The sequence below is a fragment of the Ursus americanus genome, chromosome 34, assembly GCF_024610735.1.
Source record: "Ursus americanus isolate L20-20 chromosome 34, mUrsAme1.1.p, whole genome shotgun sequence".
In the NCBI taxonomy this organism is placed as follows: Eukaryota; Metazoa; Chordata; class Mammalia; order Carnivora; family Ursidae; genus Ursus; species Ursus americanus.
The window spans coordinates 27,247,753-27,263,713 of NC_142160.1; the positions used below are offsets into that span (position 1 = coordinate 27,247,753).

The following is a 15,961-nucleotide window of genomic DNA, read 5'->3' on the forward strand; positions in this document are numbered from 1 at the left end:
AAAAAGTCAATCTTTGGAGTGTGTTTAAAATCAAGTTGCTATCAACTTTAAAATGGACTACTATTTACATAGGATATTTTAAGTGAATCTCACAGTAACCATGGGGAAAAAAAATTTGGAGTAAATACAAAAAAGAAAATGAGAAAGGAATCTAAACATAACATCAAACCACAAAAGAACAAGAGAAGAAAGGAAGAGAGAGGAATTTTTTTTTAAATAGCCAGAAAACAATTTAAAAAAGGCAATGAGTACATGCTTATCAATAATTACTTTAAATGTAAATGGACTAAATTTTCCAATCAAAGTATATTAGAGAGGTTGAATGGATAAAAAAACAAAACAAGATCCATCTATATGCTGCCTGCAAGAGACTCACATCAGAAGCAAGAACACATAGACTGAAAGTGAAGGGATAGAAAAAAATATTCTATGCAAATAAAAATGAAAGAGAGCTGGAGTAGCTATAATCGTATCAGACAAAACAGACTTTAAAACAAATACTGTAATAAAAGAAAAAGGACATTACATAAGGATAAAGAGATTGATCCAGCAAGAAGATACAACATTTTTTTTTTTTTAAAGATTTTATTTATTTGACAGAGATAGAGACAGCCAGCGAGAGAGGGAACACAAGCAGGGGGAGTGGGAGAGGAAGAAGCAGGCTCATAGCAGAAGAGCCTGATGTGGGGCTCGATCCCAGATCGCCGGGATCACGCCCTGAGCCGAAGGCAGACGCTTAACCGCTGTGCCACCCAGGCGCCCCAGAAGATACAACATTTATAAATATATATGTACCGAACATGGGAGCACCTAAAATATAAAGCATACATTAACAGACACGAGAAAGTGAATGCAATACGATAATAGAGAAGACTTTAATACCCCACTTTCATCAACGGATAGATCCTCTGGACAAAAAAAAAAAAATCAGTAAGGAAACATGGGCCTTAAACAACATATTAGACCAGACTGACTTATGAGATATATATACAGAACATTCCATCCAAAGCAACAGAATACATGTTCTTCTCAAGTGAATGTGGAACATTCTGCAAGACAGATCACATGTTGGACCACAAAACAAGTCTCAATAAATTCAAGAAAACTGAAATCATATCAAGCATCATTCCCAATGACAAAGCTATGAATCTGGAAATTAATTACAAGCAGGACATGGAAAAAAAACAGAAAAACATGGAGATTAAACAGCATGCTACTGAACAACCAATGGGTCATTGAAGAAATTAAAGGGGAAAAAAAATCTATAGACAAATGAAACCCATAATAGGACATACCACAATATACGGGAAGCAGGAAAAGGGTTCCAAGAGGAAAGCCATAGCAATAAACAGGCCTACATCAAGAAACAAGAGAAATCTCAAACAACATAACTTTATATTTAAACAAAGTAGAAAAAGAAGAACAAAATCTAAAATTAGAAGAAAGGAAATAATAAAGATCAGAGTGAAAACAAATGAAATAGAGACCAAAAAAAAAAAAAAAAACCAAAACAAATCAAACAAAAAAACAAAACCAGTAGAAAAGTTCAATGAAACTAAGAGTTGGTTCTTAGAAAAGATAAACAAAATTGCCAAACTCTAGCTAGACTCACCAAGAAAAACAGAGAAAGGGCTCAGATAAAATCAGAAATGAAAGAGGGAGGGGCGCCTGGGTGGCAAAGCGGTTAAGCGTCTGCCTTCGGCTCAGGGCATGATCCTGGCTTTATGGGATCGAGCCCTACATCAGGCTCCTCCACTAGGAGCCTGCTTCTTCCTCTCCCACTCCCCCTGCTTGTGTTCCCTCTCTCACTGGCTGTCTCTCTCTCTCTCTGTCAAATAAATAAATAAAATCTTAAAAAAAAAAAAAAAAAAGAAATGAAATGAAAGAGGGGCGCCTGGGTGGTGCAGTCATTCAGCGTCTGCCTTCAGCTCAGGGCATAATCCCAGTGTTCTGGGATCAAGCCCCACATCAGGCTCCTCCGGTAGGAGCCTGCTTTTTCCTCTCCCATTCCCCTGCTTGTGTTCCCTCTCTTGCTGGCTGTCTCTCTATGCCAAATTAATAAATAAAATCTTAAGAAAAAAAAAAGAAATGAAAGAGAAATTACAACTGATACCACAGAAATACAAAGGATCATAAAAGATTGCTATGAACAATTATATGCCAACAAGCTGGACAACCCAGAAATGGACAAACTCCTAGAAACATATAATCTTCCAAGACTAATCATGAAGAAATAGAAAATCTGAAAAGACTGATTACTAGTAAGAAGACTGAAACAATATCAAAGAATTCCCAAGAAACAAAACTCCAGAACCAGCTTCACTGGCAAATTCTACCAAACATTTAAAGCAGATTTAATATCTATCCTTCTCAAACTCTTCTAAAAAACTAAAGAGGAGAGAAAGCTTCTGAACACATTTTAGGTCAGCATTACCCTGATACCAAAACCACACATGGACACCACAGAAGAAGAAAATTATGACCAATATCCTTAATGAACACAAATGCAAAAACCTTCAACAAAGTATTAGTAAACTGAATGCAACAATACATTTAAAGGATCATCACCAAAATCATGCGTAATTTATTCCAGGGATGGAATAACAACAACCACAAATCAATCAATATGATATATCACATTAACAAAATGAAAGATAAAAATCATCTGATCATCTAATATGTGCAAAAACAAAAAAACACTTGGAAAAAAAAAACACTTGGCAATATTCAACATCCATTTGGGATAAAAAATCTCAACAAAGTAGGGATAGAGGGAACGTACCTCAACACAGAACAGACCACATATGACAAATCCACAGATAACATCATACTCAATAATGAAAGCTAAATGTGCTTCCTCTAAGAACAGGAACAAAACAAGGATGCCCCACTCTTACCACTTTTATTAAACATAATATTGGAAGTCCAAGACACAGAAGCAATTGGGCAAGAAAAATAAAATAAAATAAAAAGCATCCAAATTGGAAAGAACTAAGTAAAATGTCACTATTTTCAGATGATGTGATATAATTCATAGAACACCCTGAAGATTCCACCAAAAAACTGTTAGAACAAATAAATGAATTCAGTAAAGTTGTAAGATGGAAAATTAACATACAGAGATCAATCCCATTTACAAGTGCATCAAAAAGAATGAAATACCTATGAATAAATTTAACAGAAAGGCAAAAGACCTATACACTATAAGACCTACAACTACACAAACTACACAAAAAAGTTAAAACTATAAGACAATGAAGAAAAAAACTGAAGAAGATACAAATAAACAGAAAAATATTTCATGGTCATGGATTAAAATATTGTTAAAATGTCCACAGTACCCAAAACAATCTGGATTCAATGCAATCCCTATCAAAATTCCAAAGGCATACTGCATAGAACTAGAACAACCAATTCTAAAATTTGTATAGAACTATAAAAGATTATGAATAATCAAGTAATCCTGAGAAAGAACAAAGCTGGAGGTATCATGTTTCCTAATTTCAAATTATACTACAAAGCTACAGTAATCAAAACAGTATGGTTTTGGAAGAAAAACAAACACATAGATCAATGGAACAGAACTGAGTGCCCAGAAATAAATTCACATATATATGAACAATTAATCTATGACAAAGGAGCCAAGGATATACGATGGAGAAAAGATAGTCTCTTCAATAAATGGTTCCGAGGAAACTGGACAGCATGTGCAAAAGAATGAAACTCAACCACTACCTTATACTGTACACAAAGTTAACTCAAAACTGATTAAAGACTCGAATGTAAGACCTGAAACTGTAAAATTCCTAAAAGAAAACATAGAAAAGAGGGTTTTTGCATCTGTGTTCATGTTTATAAGCTCTCTGACATTGAAGTGATATATCTGACTCCAAAGGCAAGGGAAACAAAAGCAAAAATCAACAAATGGGAATACACCAAACTAAAAAGCTTCTGCACACCAAAGGAAACCATCATCAAAACAAAAAGGCAACCTACTGATGGGAGAAGATACCTGCAAACCATATAACCAATAAGGAGTTAATATACAAAATACATAAAGAACTCATACAACTCAACAAGAAAAAAAAAAAAAACCTGATTAAAAAGGGGCAGAGGATCCAAATAGACATTTAGTCAAAGAAGACATACGGATGGGCAACAGGCACACAAAAATACACTCAACGTCACTAATTATTAGGAAAATGCAAATCAAAACCAAAATAAGATATCACCTAACACTGAGAATGGCTATTGTCAAAAAAAACAAGAAATAACAAGTGCTGACAAGGATGTGGAAAAAAGGGAACCGTCGTACACTGTTGGCAGGACTGTAAATTGATACAGCCACTGTGTAAAACATTCCTCTAAAAATTAAGAATAGAACTGCCATATGACCCAGCTATTCTACTTGGTATTTTTCCAAAGAATATAAAAACACAAATTCAAAAACTTATATGCTCCCATATGTTCACTGCAGCATTATTTACAATAACTAAGATATGAAAGCAAACTAAGTGTCCACTAATAGATGAACGGATAAAGAAGACATGGTATATTTATACAATGGACTACTATTCAGCCATTAAAAAAGAATGAAATCATGCCATATTTGACAATATGGATTGACCTTGAGGGTATTACACTAAGCAAAATAAGTCAGAGAAAGAGAAATACCCTATGATTTCACTCATACGAAAATCTAAAAAATCAAAACAACTGAACAAACAACACAAGACAAAAACAAACTCATAGATACAGAGAATACATTAATGGTTACCAGAAGGGAAGGGAGTGAGCAAAAGGGTTTGAAGGGAGTCAGCTGCATGGTAATGGATGGTACTAGACTTTCGGTGATCACTTTGTAGTGTGTGCAATGTTGAATTATAAAGCTGTATACCTGAAGTCTACTTAATTTTTAAAAAAATGATTTCTCTCCAGAATGTTTTATGTTTATTCAGTAAATAGGTATTCATTCTCACATTTTTGGTCTTTGGCCAACAAGTCTTTTCATTCATTTTACTTTCTCCCAGATATCAAAATATTTTTTCCTCTCTGTAAGAATTTTTTTTTTTTTTTTTTTTTTTTTTTTTTTGCTCTTTGCTCTCCCCTTTGCTCCTTGGGCCAGACTCTTTAGATTCTTTCATTGTATTTGTAGGTGGGAAGAAGAAGGAATCTTAAAATTCAAAGAAATGACAATCACTACAACATCAAATTGGACACAAGCCTGTGAGCCTGGGCTATCGTTAATTAAAAACATCAGTTTTTTAAAAAAGTGTTATCCACAATCAACAGCCAAATACGTGGTATTTGAGCAAATGAAAAAATTGCAAATCTGTCAGCATTTCTTATGTATAAGGAATATAACTTAATTTTTAATATCTTGAAAAATGATCTATTTACCAATACATTTTAAGAACAGAGTCCAGGGGTGCCTGGGTAGCTCAGTCGTTAAGCGTCTGCCTCCGGCTCAGGGCGTGATCCAGGCATTCTGGTATCGAGCCCCACATCGGGCTCCTCCGCTAGGAGCCTGCTTCTTCCTCTCCCACTCCCCCTGCCTGTGTTCCCTCTCTCGCTGGCTGTCTCTCTCTCTCTGTCAAAAAAAAAAAAAAAAATCTTAAAAAAAAAAAAATCAGAGTCCAAAAATTACTCCAAAAAGTTCAAACAAATAATCATTTTCAACACATCACAATATAGAAGAGAAAAACTAATCATATTTACCTTTCATTAAAAAAAGGAAAGGAAGGGCACCTGTGTGGCTCAGTTAAGCATCTGCCTTAGGCTCAGGTCATGATCCCAGGGTCCTGGGATCAAGCCCCCCATCGAGTCCCACATCGGGGAGCCTGCTTCTCCCTCTCCTCCCAGCTCCTGCTCTCTGTCACAATCTCTCTCAAATACATAAATAAATAAACACTAAAAAAAAAAAAAAAGGAAAGGAGATGAAACTGGTCTCATTTTGTATGCATTACCATATCAAGGGTGGCCTATACAAATAATTAGATCATAAAATCATAGTTTTTGAACTGGAAGCAACTTTAGGGATTGTCTAAACTCAAATTCCCCAGTTTACAAATGAGGAGACTCAGACCCTGTGTCAGTCACTTACCCAACTAAACCCAGAATGACTTGAGGACACTCAGAAGGCATGTATTATAGAACAATAAAAACAAATACACTGAAGAATGGGAGATGACCTTCATCCAGCCCTGCCATTGCCATGTTTCCAGTCTTTGGTCTATACTATTGTCTTAACTTTGAGGTACACTTTTCAGTGAGGATATACAGAGATTTTCTAAGGAGTACACAGGTACAATTAGTTTTAAGATAAATTTCTAGGGGAGCCTGGGTGGCTCAGTCGTTAAGTGTCTGCCTTCGGCTCAGGGCATGATCCCAGCGTTCTGGGATCGAGCCCCACATCAGGCTCCTCCGCTGGGAGCCTGCTTCTTCCTCTCCCACTCCCCCTGCTTGTGTTTCCTCTCTCGCTGGCTGTCTCTCTTTGTCAAATAAATAAATAAAATCTTAAAAAAAAAAAAAAGATCAATTTCTAGATCTTCAACTTTCTTAAGTACTCTTAGTCTGTTCAGGCTGCTGTTAAAAAATACCACAAACTGGGTGGCTTATAAATAACCAAAATATATTCCTTACAGTTCTGAAGGCTGGGAAGTCCCAAGTTCAAGATGCTGCAGATTCAATGTCTAGTAGGGAACTGCTTCCTAGTTCATAGATAGCCGTCTTTTTGCTGTGTACTTACACATTAGAAGGGTCTATGAGGCTCTCTGGGTCCTCCTCTTACAAGGGAGTTAATTCCAGTCATAAATGTTCCATCCTCATGACTTAATCAACTCCCAAAAATCTTTTTTTTTCCTTTTTTTTTTAATGATTTTTTATTATATTATGTTAGTCACCATACAGTACATCCCCGGTTTCCGATGTAAGGCTCGATGATTCATTAGTTGCGTATAACACCCAGTGCACCATGCAATACGTGCCCTCCTTACTACCCATCACCGGTCTATCCCATTCCCCACCTCCCAAAAATCTTAACTCCAAATACCGTCACTTTGGGGATTAGGTTTCAAACTATGAATTTGGCATCATTCTCTTCCCTAAAAACTCTGTAAGAACAACTGAAGTCTAAGCCTCTGTTTTCCTCCCTCTCCTGGTCATAATCATTCCTCTCCCACTTGTAGAAAAAAGCTGTGATGCTACACTGTGTAGTATGTAGTAAGAAATATGTATTTTGGTCTTCATCCAATGTTTCTGGCTCACAACTCCCAAATCCTTGGAATTTCCAAAGTGATAAGAGTAATGGGAACATCTTCTGTTAGATTTGGTCTCGAGCTCTCAGTTACTGAAATAGCTTCACAGCCATAAAGGTGAAATGGGTGTCTTGTTATTTATAACAAGCCACTTCCAACCACACTTGAGTTTATGTTAATGCTTTTGGAAAGCTCCTAAGGATAGAGGCTCATTTCCCAGGGAACCAATCATGATTCATGGGCTGGAACTTTCGGTCTCACTCTCCACACCTACCTCCATGGAGAGAAGAGGGGCTGGAGTCTGAATCAGTCACCAACGGCCACTGATTTTATCAATCATACCTATATAACAAAGCCTCAATAAAAATCCCTGAACTTTGGGGTTTAGGAGAGCTTCTGTGTTGGTACAAAAAAGAACGCATCCATGTTCAGGAGGCTGGTGCATCCCAAACGCCATAGAGACTGAAGCTCCTGCACTAGGAACCCTCTGGATCTTTCCTTTCAGACACTATCTCCAGGTGGTATCAGAATTGAGTTAAACTGTAGGACCCCAGCTGGTGTCTGAGAATTGCTTGGTGTGGGGAAACCTCCACACAACTGGTGCCCACAAGTGTGAGAAGTGAAACAAAGTATTCTGTGAGCAGAGTATTAAAAACAGAGGAGAGGTACAGGAAGGGAAGTGGGTTTTCCCTTCTTCGAAGAAGCCACTCCTGACTCTTATTCCATCTGATTCTCACCGCGGTACATGAAGGTGCTAAGATGTAGCAGGGCTCCAAACAAGGACCACTCAAAAGATTAGCACCGATACATTTCTCAACAGAGATATCACCAGCCCCATCTACCCATCAAGAACTGCAGCTGATGTGAAATTTTACTTTTATGTTTAACAGATTATTTTTAAATCTGTCAAATGTTTACATCATTTAAATCAACTGTGCATTAGGAATAATTAGAAAGATAACTCAATTCTGAGGCACCTGGCTGGCTCAGTTGGAAAAGCATGAGGCTCTTGATCTTGGGGCTGTGAGAGTGAGCCCCACGTTGGGTGTACAGATTACTTAATAAACTTAAAAAAAAATAAAATAAAAATTATAAAATTAAGAAACTAAAAAGATAAAGTGATAACTCAATTCAGAAAAAAAATTAAATGCACAATCTTAAATTCTATGCATTTTTATTGTAGAATCTTTTCAAACTCTATTACCTGTATTCTTGTATTCATTGTACTCAGTCAGAGGCAGTTTCTCCACCTTTCTGAACTATCTGTCTAGAATGTTCTCAACTTCCCCACACTTGCCTCATTGTCAAATGAAACTGCACCCTTCCCTGAGGTCTCTGGGACCCCTCTCTTTTCCCACCCAGGCTCTACTTCTATCCCTTCCCATCTCATTTAAGACTTTTCTCCATCCACTGTTCTCCCTATCCACCACCACCTTTTCTCCTGGCCTATTAAAGACCTTTCTTTCCCCATCCTGAAAAAGAATAAAGTAAAAAGCTTTTTTTTTATCATATCATCCTACTTCCTTCTTTTCTTCACAGTCAAGCGTCTTAAAAGAACAGTCTACAGACTCACTCACTGCTGTCTCCATTTCCTCAGTAATTATTCGTTCCTCAGTTCCAGAAATGACTTCTGCTCCCACCACCATGTTGAAGATTTCTGAGCGAAGGTCAACAGCAACTCTGTGCTACCAAACCTCCTAGGACAAGTGCAGTATTAATTGTTCTGGTCTTGTCTGCCTTCTCTGCAGCATCAAACAGTTCAGTGCCTGCCCCACACACGCTCTCCTCCCTTGGTTTCATGGACATCACTCTTCCTTTCTCCAATAGTACCTTCTAAGTCAGCCCTTCGGAGGGCTCTTCTTCCTCTGGCCATCATGAAACACACATGCTTCTCAGGACAGATTCCCTGTCCTTGCAGATTTTCAATTGTGTAAAACATCCCACCTACACACAAACACACACACACACACACACACACACACACACACACACACACACAACACAAAAGCCTATCCCCATGCCATTTTAAAAACCTAGGCTGACATTCTCACCATGTCCTTGCCCTGGTAGATTGACCTTGACCACTGCCAAGGAAAAAACTCTAATTCTAAGACCAAAAGGATAATAAGAGAGGCTTCTGCAAAAGATAAAGAACGGGGAAAGATTTATGCCTCTAGATCCCTCCACCCTTTACATGTTACTTATGATCCTAACTCCATATTGTCCCCTAGACCGTCTAATGACACCTGAATTCAGACCAGTAGCTGATTTCACCACATACTACTGCCTTAGGAACAAATGGAGAAGCAACTGTGCCACATCTGAACTGACCAATTTGGGTATCTGACCAAGGACCACTTTTAAGTGACAACTTTCTAAACTGGCCAAAACTACACAATCAACTATTTCCAAAAACTGGGTCAGAATTTTCTGTTTAATTTCTCTAATCCATTCACCTCAGTAGTCCTGATGAGAGATAGTGAGGAGGACTGGTATAGGACACGGGATAATATTAAATGCCCAAAGATGATAAACCAAGTTTTCATTTACTGAATTGCTTCCATCATCCACACGTATCATGATCAGTCATGTCACTGGTGTTAACTTGGGCCACCCAAGTCTCCTTCTTGAGACCTAGACTTGGCAACAGAACAAGACAGACTGGTGATGAGAGACAAGGATGAAAAGGAGAAATCTCCTGAGCTTCAGTAAGGAGTGAAGCAAATTTCAAAAGTAACCCTATAGCCTGACCTTTGACTCTTTTATTAAATGCAAATGCCCTCCTAAGAAAAGGCATACCATACTTACAAATATTAATATGAATATCTTAGAAGGGATTTCTTGACCGTGAGTGAAGATGGTTGGGCACCCCACCTAGTAATGGGGAAAGGCAGAACAGAACAAGGTGCCAGTGAGAGGTGAAATGAGAAGGTATCAAAGACAAATTCTGCCTATAGCCAGCCGGGGCAATTTCAAAATATTCAGCCTGCCATCTCTGAAATATTCAGGTATAAAGGATGGAGTGCAAGACCAATAAGGCATGGTCTACACTATTAGAAAATATTAAACATTGATCATTGATCATTCTGTGACTATTACTATGATTCTGTATCTACTCTCCAAAGTTTTGTTTTAAACACTGTCTTTCTAGGAGACCATTTTATTTACTGGAAATGAAAGCTTACCTATATTTGTGTAAACACAAAAGAATATGCTTGACTCGCTGTGTTCCACCATAATATTAGGTACGAAATGACTCATTTTATATGAGTTAAGAATTTAATGAACGGCAATTGCTTAACTATTTTGAGCTGCTACTAGGCATCAAGTCAAACCTTTCCAAAAATGTGAACAGCTATCTCTGAGTCACCAATGCCTCCCTCTTTCCATCGAATAAATGTTAGTATAATAGAGAGTGACGAAGGAAGCAGACTCGGGAGGTAGACTGCCAAGATTTGAATTCCCACTCTGCCTTATAGGAGCCCTGTGACCTTGGAAAGTTATTTAGCCTGTCTGCTCTTCAGTTCTGGTATCTGTAAAATGGGAAAAACCTAATAGGGCTACAGTGAAGCTTAAAATGAGTCAATATACAGAAAGCCCTTGGACCTGTGCCTGGCATTCAAGAAATGTTAGATATTATCATTAATTATTGTATTTCTAATAAAAAGAAGCTGATGTCTTTCTCCAAAATTTCTCCGCTAGGTAGAAATAATCTCTCTTGGCAAGCCTAAATGTCAGCAAAACTGCTCATGAAAGCAAGGGAGTCAACAATGAGAATAAGCACCAATGTCCTGGACAGGCTATGTACCACACAAACCTGAAAGCCCTGAAACTGTTTATTTTACTGTACCACAAATATTAGAGTCAGAGGTTTCAAGATTTTGCTAAGCCAGTTCCTGCTACATTCAAAATATGGTAATATAAGATGGTTTGGTCAGCCGTCAAGTCATGGGTTGTATAAACACTAGTTTACAACAAAAATGACTATAAAAGTGGTATGGTTCTTATTGGTTTTATTAAATTATATTTGGGGCCTTTCATTTTTCTAGCTGCAAAGAATAGGGAGAAGAGTCTACTTGAGAACAAGAACCAAATTTGAATTAATTAAAAATTTCAACATAACTTGGAAACCTCAGTTCAGCCTCTTTCTACATTCAAGACCAAACACAGTATAGTTTATAATTTAATAGCCAAACATATCACTAGCAAGCTAGGTTCCAATCCCAGCTACCACTATTAGCTGTATGGCCCACGATATTTCATCTCTCTATAAAAGAAAGGGGTATTGATACTAATCTCACAGAACCAAAAGAGAAGATTAAATGAGAAAAATGTTAACAATAAAAAGTAGTTAAAACTATTAATAATTAACACAGGAAAATGTCATTTACTCAAGCTCTGAGACACACATACACACACAATTACAATTAAAAAAGAAAAAGGAATCTGAGCCAAGGAGTAAGAAAATAATTTTAAATTCTTTCTATACAGTGGAAACAGATTTTGATATCTGGGAGAATATGAAGATAAATAAAATGTTATGTTGCCAAAGCAAAGAAGTGTGAGGAAGAGTCACAGACATTTACTAAATAACATAAAGGAATCTGGAAATAAATAACTTATTTTTCATTCAGTATCAAAGGTGAAGTCTATAGCCAGGAGGATATATGATGGAATAACTCACCACAACAGAGTAGGCTCTGAGATCCTATAATTTAAAATGATTATAATATCATAAATTAGGTAAACTAATATTTGGAATAACCAATTTAAAACAGAATGTCATAAATTTATTCTATGGAATTTTACACTTACCATTAACATACTTTATGTTCTTTATTTTATGTATATCACAATAAAAAAGTAAAAATAATACCACGTAAAGGATGTGAATAGGTAATCTACACATCAAGAAACATATATTTATTCTTTCATTCAATAGGTATCTACTATTGCTAATATTCAATAATATTGGTAATCAAAAAAAGAGAAAAACAAAAGAATACCACATTTTGTCTATAAAACTAGCAATTACAAAATAATTCCCAATGCTGACAAGAATACAGTTAAATAGCCACTCACATACAGGTTTGTGTTAAGTGTAAATGGCACAGGTTTTCTGGAGAGTAACCAGAGAAGTACACCAAAAGCTTTGAAAGTATTTATGCCCCTTCACCCACTTTCCTTACCACACATGTACACAATGACTGATACCAACAGGTCTTCACCATATACATAGTAAAAAAAGTACTGATGATCTCAATCTCTAACAATAAGCAATTATTTAAATAATTTGTAATACAGCCATATGGAAGAACACAGATCACTCATCCATTTTTGAAGAACATGGTTTCGTGACATGAAAAAATGGTTATGTTAGATCACTAAATTCAAGACTATAAAACACTACATACAACATGACTACAATTTTCTAAAAAATAAAAACTGGAAAGCTAAACAGCACAATGTGAACAATAGTTAACTCCATGTGATGATAGTTTTAAAATTTTTTATATTATGCTTTATATTATTCTCCAAATTTCCTATGATAATCATGGATTATTTTATAACCAGTGCAGTGGTCTTTGTGGCTTACACCCAAAACACCTATTCCACCTAAATCAATCAGGGTAATCCCATTCCCCTTGTCAATGACTGTATCCTGGCCAAGGAGAGATACAAGGAGATACTTGAATGGGAACTTCCAGGAAAGGCTCCCTTGCTGCTGAGTAGGAAAGTAAGAGAGGTATTGCTTTCTTCTAAATAAGGCTACATCTAGATAGGATTTATTTATCTATCATTCAATACACATTTACCTGAGCACCTACTATGCAGTTTTAAAGCTACCTCTAAATATGGAAATTATGTTTGCTATTATTTCTAGGAGCCCTAATATAATAACTTTCGTAGCTAAATACAAAAATAGTAATTATCACTGATAAAGGAAATTTTCTGCTTTTAACATTTGTAGGCCCTCATCCTGAACTCCCAGGGAAGCTATACTTACATTTACCAAAGTCAAAATGAGTCCACAAAACCTCAAAGCATGAGCTCTATTTGTGCCCCAAGCACACACTGTACATCTGCTTCATTAAAGAAAATAACTGAAAAGGAGCATTCCGAACAAAAGGTTAAAAAGGTAAAAAAAAAAAAAAAAAAAAAGGAAACTTCCTTATTCCCTTAAGATTAATGTCACACAGCCCTGCATATGCTAGAAACCTAAGATAAGATTTCCAACTTTCTGAAATGTCTTTTGTCTAGTGATTTGTAACTTTGTATGTAAAAATGTGTATGACCCTAAACCAAATGTTCCTTTGCCAGAGCACTCTCTTCTTTGTTAAGATTGTGTATCCTGGCAGCTGTCCTAACAGGCTCAAATAAAACTTTACCTTTTTTAAAAATTCTGAAAGGTTTGTTCATTTTGCAATGACATCCTCCATCTTCCACTTTCTTCTTCACAGGAAAGAGAATTTGTTGGATAAATGGTGGTACTGTGTAAGAAAACAAAACAAAACAAACACTATTACCACATCAAAACCCCCAACCAATCACATATAAACAAAACAAAAACAAGATTGTTTCAAACCATCATTGCCGTTTAACACATTATGGACGATATTAGAAAAGACAAGAGGAAAAGGTAAAGTCTGGAAGGAAAATTAAGGCTTCTATTTGTCTCATACTAATCTGAAGGTTGTAAAAACCTGCATGAATCTTTCATTTCAATGCATCTAAGAATATACTAAAGCTAATGGAAGTTGCTAAAATCAGAGTAGGGCACCTGGGTGGCTCAGTTGTTTAAGTGTCTGCCTTCAGCTCAGGCCATGATACTAGGGTCCTGGGATCAATTCCCGCATTAGGCTCCCTGCTCAGCAGGGAGTCTGCTTCTCCATCTCCCTCTACCCTTCCCCCCTGCTCATGCTCTCTCTCTCTCCCGTGCATGCTCTCTCTCAAATAAAATCTCTAAAAAATAAAAATTAAATTAAATTAAAAAACAAAATCAGTAATTTTAAATGTCAAAACTTGCTTTATGTATTCACGATGGAAATCTTTTTCAAAAGCAATTATACATTTCTCTGTCTTTTTAAAAAAGCATTCTAAAATTTGGATGACTCAGGGGCTGCCTACCGCTGAACATTACTGTGCAGTTTTATAATAATGCCCTCAGGGATCACTGAGGTGTGTATAGTTCTTTGCCCCTACACTAAATAGACCCAGGTGGCCGTTTTTTTAATGTGACATTTACTGGCTCATGTTTTAATTTGGAAAAAATGCTATGAAAATAGAAATCATCCATAGTTACTAATATTTTTCAAAAATTGATTTTTCAGGGGCATCTGGCTGGATCAGTAAAAGCAGTGTGTAACTTGATTTCAGGGTTGTGAGCTTGAGCACCACACTGGGGGTAGAGATTACTTATATAAGGAAAACTCAAAAAAATAACTTTTCAAAGGTAACACAGACATATTATAAATCACCTGAAACACTAAACAATTCATTGATTCGTTTATATAAAAATACATCAAATATACTAAAGTTATTAGAGGAAACAAATAGCTTCTTCCTCAAGAGGATCTCTTAATCTACTAAAATAAAATGATGATGATGGTAATTATTATTATTATAGCACATAACACTTACATAGTGCTTACTCTATGACAACAATTACAAGCACTTTAGACAAAGCTCAATTAATCCCCACAATCCCATTTTACAGATGAGGAAACTGAGACAAAAAGCTATTAAAGATCTTGCCCAAGATCACACAGCATGTGAGAGCCGTTCACTGAAAAACACATCACATGCTCATCTACATCACAAATCACTGATGACACGTCACAAAGGAGATGAAGGTCGAATATGAAGAGTAACTTTTGTTTGTTTTTATCCATATCCAAAGCAAAACTTCTCAGGGACCTCAATCTGAAATATTTGGCTTCTTTTCTTAAGAACTATCATGTTATTTTGAGCAGTCGCATTCCTCAATTCTGTCCACACTGCTTAATTCCCCTCTCATGGCTCTCTAACAACCCCATCCCATCTCATGCCACCCCGTCCCACCTCCCCAGTGCTGGCAGTCGCATGCTAAATGCTCAGTAGGTCCTTCCAACTGCCAGAGGCTATCTCTCTGTTTACACATCCCACATTTACCCAACCAAACTTCAATGGGGAAACCACAATGTCTGCCTCTGCCAAAGGAGAAAGGGAGCAAAATATTTCCACACAGTTTAAAAGAATTTCATTTGTCCAACCAATCTGATGATGCTGGATGAACTGAATACTTCCATCTGACTACCTCACTATCCACTATTTAATATGAAATTGTTATTTCCAAAATGGAAATCATTCAAATTGCCTTCAAGGAGTTAAACTAGAAATTTTTCTTTTTTATCAACAACAAAAAAGGAGGCAGCTGTAAATAAAAGCCACATATCTGTAATATGCTTTTTTCCCTGTATAAGAATTTATTTCTATTCTCCTTGTATAAAAATTCAAGATAGATCTCCAAAATAAGAGTTTGAGTTGATTTTTTTCCTATTACTATATAGTAGTAAAATCAGTTTTTCCAGCTGATAAGTTCCCCCGTTCACCTAAGTTCAATGCACAATTTCTCTTAAGAGCTCTGAAATTTTAATTCTCAGCTGCAGATTACTGTCCCAAATTCCTAATAATCTATGTGTCAGAAAAGGGATATTACACAGAAA

General features: G+C 36.5%; 1 protein-coding gene across 4 annotated transcripts in view; it reads right to left on the bottom strand.

The window, feature by feature from the left end:
• FANCC (FA complementation group C) overlaps positions 1-15,961 on the bottom strand; it is a 269,377-nt gene that overhangs the window by 206,974 nt on the left and 46,442 nt on the right. The window contains exon 3 of one of the 4 annotated variants that reach the window (XM_045780982.2): positions 13,646-13,747. The exons of 2 other annotated variants lie outside the window; for them this stretch is intronic. The gene's annotated coding sequence lies outside the window, so the exon portion shown is untranslated. Of the gene's footprint in view, positions 1-5,400; positions 5,587-13,645; positions 13,748-15,961 lie in introns of those variants that run through there. One more of the 4 variants, XM_087858799.1, reaches the window with a different exon arrangement.